This window comes from Halyomorpha halys, unplaced genomic scaffold, assembly GCF_000696795.3.
Source record: "Halyomorpha halys isolate HHAL.00 unplaced genomic scaffold, Hhal_1.1 Scaffold1294.1, whole genome shotgun sequence".
In the NCBI taxonomy this organism is placed as follows: Eukaryota; Metazoa; Arthropoda; class Insecta; order Hemiptera; family Pentatomidae; genus Halyomorpha; species Halyomorpha halys.
The window spans coordinates 337,720-345,940 of record NW_027109513.1 but is presented as its reverse complement, the minus strand read 5'-3'; the positions used below and the strand labels follow the sequence as shown (position 1 = coordinate 345,940).

The 8,221-nt window shown below is 30.5% G+C and overlaps 1 protein-coding gene across 1 annotated transcript in view; it reads left to right on the top strand.

Annotated features, from left to right (window-relative positions):
* The first annotated feature begins 248 nt into the window (after window positions 1-248).
* The window catches only part of sha (shavenoid), a 159,137-nt gene continuing 151,164 nt past the window's right edge, over window positions 249-8,221 (top strand). Inside the window, exon 1 of the mRNA XM_024361079.2 lies at window positions 249-306. The gene's annotated coding sequence lies outside the window, so the exon portion shown is untranslated. The remainder of the gene's footprint in view (window positions 307-8,221) is intronic.

Genomic DNA, 8,221 nt, shown 5'->3' with positions numbered 1-8,221 from the left:
TATATATATTTTATTGAAACATAAAATCAATGGGTAGGGGGGACACCTTGTGAATTTTTTGTTCATTGTCTTATTTTTTTAATCTTCAACGTCCTTTCAATACAAAAGCAATTTTAAATCAATTAAAAATAATTTCGAATCAATTGAAACAAATACATACTTAATTTGGATTCAGTTCGGTATAAGTTCATATTAAATAGAAATTATTATTTCAATATATTTTTCATTATTTAACTCTATTTTTATTTTAGTGGCTCCTTTCTTCGATGATGACAGCCTTAAATTGCACCAGCTGTTGATTCCCAGGTAATTCTAATGAATTTTACAAAGTAATGCTAAGTCTCCCTTAAAACATATATAAATCTATAAAACACAGTATGAGCTCTTTAATTTATTTCTACTCCAAGGACTATGAGATATAAATTTTAGATTTCTTTTAACTTCAGTGAGTGGGTAAAAATGCAGAATACTAAAAAAAAAAAGTCCAAAATTTGGTGCGAAGTACTCCAATTTTGTCTCGATTTATAGAATTCCACAATATTTTGTATTAAATTCAAATGATGTCAATATTTCAAAAAACAAATTCGGATTTACCACGCGATGTAATTAACATAGATATATATTAACAAAATCGTTTTTAAAAGCGTATTAATTACATTATAAAAATTACAATTATCTATGTTAACATACAAATACTGGGAGATTAGTTGACCGCATGTGATGACTGTAGGTAGATAGTCAAGGTTGCGTTAAAAAAAGTTCAAAAATAGAAAAAAAAAAAAAAAAATGATTATTAAACAAAAACACTTTTTAGTAATAAATTGTTTTTTCTGCTTTTTTTTTTTTTTTACTTTTTTTGACCGTCACTCAGACCACCTTCCTACTATCATATAACAAAGAATATATGACTTAATGTAAAAAAATTTCTTATCAGTTTATCGTGAATAAAAAAATATTCGTAGTCCATTTAAAATAAAAAAAAAAAATTTACGTTAACTAAGTGTTTAAATGGACAATTATTTATTTGCCAATGGAAGATGCGCTAAACCACTGAATTGAAAATGATCTATGAAACCATAAAGTGAAAAGTTATCTCGCGAATCAATTTTCACCTTGGAGAATCCATCTTTTTTTTTCTATTATAGAGGATCCTACGTTTCTCCTAAAAAAAAGAGAGAAAAGAAAGAAATATATGTGCTAGAAAATAGGCTCTCATAATTCACAGATATGTTTCTTATTTCAGCATATATTGTAAAAGCACCCCTAATTGTTGTATATTAGGGGGTGAGAGAATGGTTATCGGCTTTTCACGCTGCAGTGACGCCACTGTGTCAAGTCCCACTAACCCACAACTGTCGGAATCCACCTTCTATACTCAGCCCCTTGTGGATACCCACCTACCCCCCAGGTGGGATCTGTAGTGTGCTTTGGAAAGGATGGAAAGTTCTCCGAGGAGATCAGGGAGCATTCATACCGTTCGCATTTCGAGGAGAGAAACTCTTTTTATCACTATTGTTTACAAACGGTTTTTATCTTGTATTTTCCTTTTAATTATTGAACTTAGGAATAGTAGAAAAATTTGTTTTGTGCAATACGTGTCTTTTTCAAACACTTCATAAAGAATAATTATGCTTTTTAAAAAAGGGACCTATTAAATTGAGTTGGCACAGTAGTTACTTTTCTGAACCTCCACACAGTGGGACCAAAATCCAAACTTCTGACCAATATTCCGAAACTTGCAATTGTTAGATTCTTAATTTGAAATAAGTATTTTAAAAAATCTATAAACCAATCTTATGCAGCTATTTTCGAAATTCGTAAGTTTATTCGAAAACGAAGGACAAAAACCTATAATGCTACAATATATGTATGGATAGTAATGGAAATATTGAAACCAAGACGGTAGCATCATTTTAACAATAAATTGTTTAATAAGTAGTAAATTATACAGTTATTTGTATTTTTTTTTCTATTTTGTCAATTACAAAATGTGTTGAATATCTGAAATTTATTTTTTATGTGTATCTTAATTTTTACCTAAAATAAACTGTATGTAGGTTTTACTTTTAGTTATATTTTAAATAGTATTTTGTTATCATCTTTACATATTTGAAACACAACAATTTTTTTTTCCATTGTAGTGAGTTATATTTTAGTTTTTTCTATTTTTCATTTTTTACTTGTTTTTTTTTTTTTTTCATTTTTATTTTTGACTGACATTTTGTTTGTTATATTTCTTTTTAGCCCCCTCTGTATGTCTCTAGGCTATAACAGAGGTAAATAAAATGAAAGGATAATGTAGTAAATTATACAAGAAAAATTGATTTTTATCACCTGATGAACTAGTAAAAGGCAGCTTCAGATGCCAAACATGGCTTCTCTAAAATTTCAGGAAAAAAATTTTTTGGAGGAGTAATTTTGATGAGAAGAACTAGAATTTAACCTGCGACAGTGAACATTATACCTTAGTGCGATGAATTGAATTTTCGTGAACGTTTCAAATTTATGCAACTTTTTTTTTACGTTGTAATGTTTATGTTTTTATTCATTTCTACTTAATATCTGAATTTGAATTTTCGCATAATTTGGTTAGGATTTAAGATCGTTAGCGCCATATCAGGAACCCGGTTTTCTGGAACAACCATTTTATTTTTTTTTTAAATACTCGTGGTTAAACTTGTGCGATATTATATTACACAATTTTAACAAAAATTCATCATTTTAATATTTATTTTAATTTTAAGTAAATGTGCATGTAAATTGGATCGCATCTTAAAATATATATATAAAACTTTTAACATTACATATATTTTGATTTTAATTAAATTTAAATTAAATAAATTTCACGCCGTTTTTCAATTTCAGGCGTTTTTTAAATATTGCTCGATTTAACTGAAAATACATATGAAAGTCTCCTCTTCCCGTTTTAAGAAAATATTTCAAAAGTGATATAGGACCGTCTCTCCCTGGGGATGTTAGTGGGGCGGGTCAGGCGGGGAAGTATGGCCTTTTATTTGTGTGTTTTGATCTCCTCTCGTGAGATTGTGACATGTCGTACATCGACCAACCTACTCGCTATAATTGTCTGTTTAAAAAGTGAGATAAGTAAGGCTACCATGGAGGGCGGGAGTGGAGGGTTTCACGCTGTTTATTTCAGGCACTTTTTAAATATTGCTCGATTCAACCATCTTAAAGGTCTCCTCTTCCTGTTTTAAGCAAATATTTCAAAAGAGAGATAGGACCGTCTCTTCCCGGGGGTCTTAGTTGGGCGGGTCCGGCGGGGAAGGACAGCCTTGTATGTGAATTGGATCTTATCTTATATCCTATTTGATATATGCAAATACTTTGTATTAAATAGAAAGTATGTAAAATTCTAAAAAGTATGTTGGTTTATGTATTTGTTTGAAAAGCGTTACATGAAATAAACTATACAAAATACATTAAGCCCTGTATTCATAGTATATATTTAAATATTCATAGTATATATTAAATTTAAAATTTTTATAAAAAAAATTATAGACTATTTGACGTTTTCGTCATAGAATGAGTTGTGTTTGAGTAAGTTAATTTTCAATTATCTGAAGGATTAATGTAAGAAATAAAATAAAATAAATTAGTTTTGTCCAGTTGAAAAAATAAAAAGAAGCCAAGCATTATAACTCTTGGAACAGTATAGAAAATAAAAATCGAAGCAATACAGAACGCAAATCATTCGATGCTGGAGAGAGCTGCTTCTCACAAACTGCGTACGATCGGGTATCTCCTGCTAATTAAAATCCGTTGGTGCTGATTCAGTTCTTCTGATTGAAAAATCTTACTTTCGCCTGCTTTTACTTTCAATCAGCTTTAAGAATATGCAGAAATATATGATTTTCTACAAAATTACAGTGCTAATTGATGATTTTATAATTTGGGAACGTCCCTTATTGTGTTGGATTTTGAAGCAGTGATCCAACATATTTTTATAGAGTCTTAGGGGGTTTGTGGGAAGCTGCTTTCTGTCAGTAATTATTCAGCAACAACCAGTACGACTCTAAAAATGAAAAGGACGATTAATAAATTAAATATTATTGGGATTGGTCCCTTAGAATAATATACAAGCGTCAAAATTGGGCTTCAGAGCCTTAAAGTAAAATACCAAATTAAAATATAATGAAATAATGAATTTGAAAAGATAAAAATAAACAATAATTTACAGAATATATAAATGGGAATAGAACAAATAAAATAAAACCATATGTCATATCATAAGACATAAGATGACTAACATTTCCGATAATAAATTTAAAATCAAATATTAAACTAAAAAATAATAAATGAAAGGTACAATTTTTGCTAATATACATATTTACAAGTAAGTATGAACGAAATTCTGAAACATCAAATACCTTATTTAAACTTTTCAATTGTTATTCTACCGGCATCGGGTGTACAGAAGATAGTCGGAGATACGTGATTTGAAGATTGGAAGGGTAATAGAACTACGAATAAAGGAGGGAATAGAATCCCATAGGGAAGCGGAACGGATAAGGAAAGATCTACCAAAGGCTTCGATGTGCAGTTACATATTAGTCTGAAGGGCGTGAGCGGGTATTGCGGGAATGCACTGAGAATTTAAATTGAAGAATATCAGAGATGTACGATAGACGGCGGGATTGAATAACTTAATAGAGGAAGGAAGCAAACAGATATTTACGACGGAAGGAGGGGTAAAGATACTTCAACTCTTCATAAAATCGGGTGACAGAGGCGTCCCTGGGGACCCCAAAGATGTATCGTACAAAGCAATTAATTAACCGTTTTAATTTTGCTTCGACATCCCCAAAGACACCCCCGCAAACTACACAGCAATAATCGAAGTGGAGGAATATTAAGGAAGTAAGCAGAAGCCTACGGGTTTCAAAAGGAAGTGGGTGACGAAGACAATTTGAACGCTTTAGGGTGGAGAAGGTAAACCGGGAATTGTCGGAGACGTGGTTTTTCCAGGAGAGCGTTTGGTCTATAGTGACACCTAGGTCTATAGTGCATCTAAATAAAATCCTGAGAACTAATGGAGGTGAATGAAGGATGAAGAAATGAACAATTAATACACTTGGTTAAAAAATAAGATGTATACAATGAATAAGTTTTATTTTTACAATTCAGGATTCAAGTTTGGTTTTCGTTTTGTCTAATAGCATATGTTTGGTACTTTTGTGGGTGTATCTTTTTAGTGATCTCGTGTCGTAGTCTCCTGTTTTTGTATGAACGGATTGTCGGAAATAGGAGTATGATAGAAAAGTTTTTGGGTCACTATGTGTACTCTTTAATTGTCAGTAGCTGTAAATCTGGCAACATGCTTGCAATTGAAATTTTGTTGTACCTAGGATTTTAGTATATTATTTTCATACCTACGTTTTGAATGATCTGTAATTTCCAATGGAGTCACATTTATAGCTCCAGGAGCAGAATAAATTATTGTTGGGCGTATTACTGTTCTTTGTAGGATTAATTTTTTTTTTAAATTATTTATAATTTCTATTGAAGTATTGAGTTTTTTTTTTGTTTTTTTTGTATGTGATTAGAATACGTTAAATATTTGTCCGGTTCTAAGCCCAATTAATATACTGACTGAACCCATGGGTTTGTATAACAATCAATAACTATGTGTTTATTTAGGTGTTTTCGTAATTTTGTATAAATTGAACTCATACAGTAGAGAATATTTATTTTTCATTCTAATATAATATATATACAACTGTGTGGCAGATTGTAATATCTATCAATAAATAAATCTATCAATTTAAAAATCACTGCTGTACAAAAACAAGTACCATAAAGATTACATACAATTTTATTTTCTAGAGTCTTATAGCACATTCGGACCTGTCTAATATTTTTTGACGTATATAAAAAAATAATTAAAATGGTTTTAATCAGTGAACTCCACGATCGCAGTCTTCCTTTGTAAGTCCCAATAGTTTCTGAGTAGCTCTGTTTCTACTTAAGTTTTAAAAATATTTTTTCAACTTCAAAGATTCTATTTACTGGTCAATAATCTTCATTATATACCTTCGGCTAAGTGTATTCAACTGTATTATTTACTTAGTTTCAAGAGAAAAATTAGTTCAAACCCTTAATATTCCTATATTTTGGACGTTTCGGACAAACTGCCCATAATCTAGTCCATTAGAAGAATTCGCGAAGTAACTGACTAGTATGGATAGTTAAAAAGAAAGTAGGTAATAGACCCTAATATAGAAATAAATAAAGTAAGAAGATTAAGGATTTTTTTTTACTTAAAAATAAATAAACAACGTCCTATGTATTTTTTTAGTCATAACCAGATTTCTAAATTGGGCCAAAAAAAAAAATTAAAAACCTTATATCAATATTTGATCGATACACCACTAAGTCGGGACTGAGATATTCATCTCAATAGTTTTTTTTTCTCAAAATTACGATTAAAGGACTTACACCATTCTACCTTTCACACTCTCTATTGATATTTTGTTCTTCATATGTCAAAAGTGATCACAATTTTTTTAATAGTAGGTAAAATATATATAAACCATCTAGTCAGTTCTTTACCATCAAGCGTATTTCTCACTTTTATCTGGAGCATTCTTACAGCATTATGTATAACTTGTAACAGTAGGAACAAACAAGGTATTGCTCCATGATTCCCATGTGCTACGGAAAGAGGTTACGTTATCCAATGTGAACTGTTAGTGGGGAACATCCCAGTCGTTCTCAGTGTCTTGAAGGTGACAGTAAACCGCGTTCTCAGGTTATTGCCAGTTGTGTAACATGGTTTGTGTAATGATTATAATTAATTTTAATCAAGCATAAGATGAGAACCGTGGAGGAAAAGCGTTACGATTGAACTTGCAAATAACGAAGTAAGAAAATCACGATTTTTTTTAGAAGGTAAATAAAATCTTTTCCTTGTTTATCTATATTGGGAGAAAATGATAAATCAAAATTTTATCCTGTTTTTGTGAATAGAAAACATATTTTTTGTGACTGTATTATATTTTATAATATGAACTAATTATTTTTAACCAATTTACTGCCAAATTACAAAATAAAATTATTTTAAATAATGCATTAATTAGGTCAAACTTATCTCTATCAAAAGTAAAGTTGATTTTTTTTTCATAAATATTTTTGGATTTTTTTTTCAATAAATATTTTAAACTATATGGGTACCTTAAAATTAGAGTGATTCATTTTTGAGAAATATAGTTCGTGGCAAAATTATTTTGATAAAGTCCTCACTCATAACTTATGCAGACAATCGATTGAATATTGACTTGTAATTTAATTAAATACAATTGTGCAGTAATATTGTCTACGTTTTATTTTTACTTTATTTTAAAGATCTAAAATGCTTTTATAAGAAATAAAACATAACCATTCCAAAGAAATTTTTCTTTCTAAAGAAATTTCTAGGCTATAGATAGTCGAGAATGGTAAGCCATAACAACTTTTTATTTTTTCCTAGAGGTTTGAAATAAACATAAGAATGTTTTAGGTTTATAAAATAATTGAAAACAACCTCCAAATTGGTGAATTGAGGTTGTGACTTAATTTAGTTCCTTTGTTCTTTCAATAATTTATAGTCCTCCTAGGTTCGTTGAGGATGTGACTTACGCCAATCTGTCTTTAATCCCCAAATATATGAAATTGTTTTAAAAGAGTCTAAATACTATTCAGTTTATTCTAATTTAAGCTGTTTTTTTTTCCAGAAAGGTAAAATTTATGTTTGACAATGATGTGAACATAATTTAAAACGTCAGAAAAAAATGTTTTTAAGAAGGATTACACATTTTTATTTTTTAACCTGGAAACCATTAGGCCTATACATTTTTTTATTATCTTCAACTACTTGAGATTACCAGAAGTTTCAAAAATGAAAATGAGTTATTATTGTCGTGGTTGTATCTTGTCTTAGGCGATTTCTCCAGCCTGGTATCTCTTAACAGAAGGCCCACGACAAGGCGTATTCAATGTTAGTTAAGAAAGGAAGGCCGTGCCAGGGGATGAGCCCTGGACACTGACTAGGTAGAGGAGGTCTAGGTGAGAGAAAATGAGGCAGAGTAACAGTTCTAGTTGCGGAGATGAAGCCGTCGGACCAGAACTGTCATGATAGGAGTCAGCTTACTGGTTACCGAGATGAAGCGGCGGGCCAGTGAAACTGATAGGAAATAGGTTACAATCTTAGTTGCGGAGATGAAGC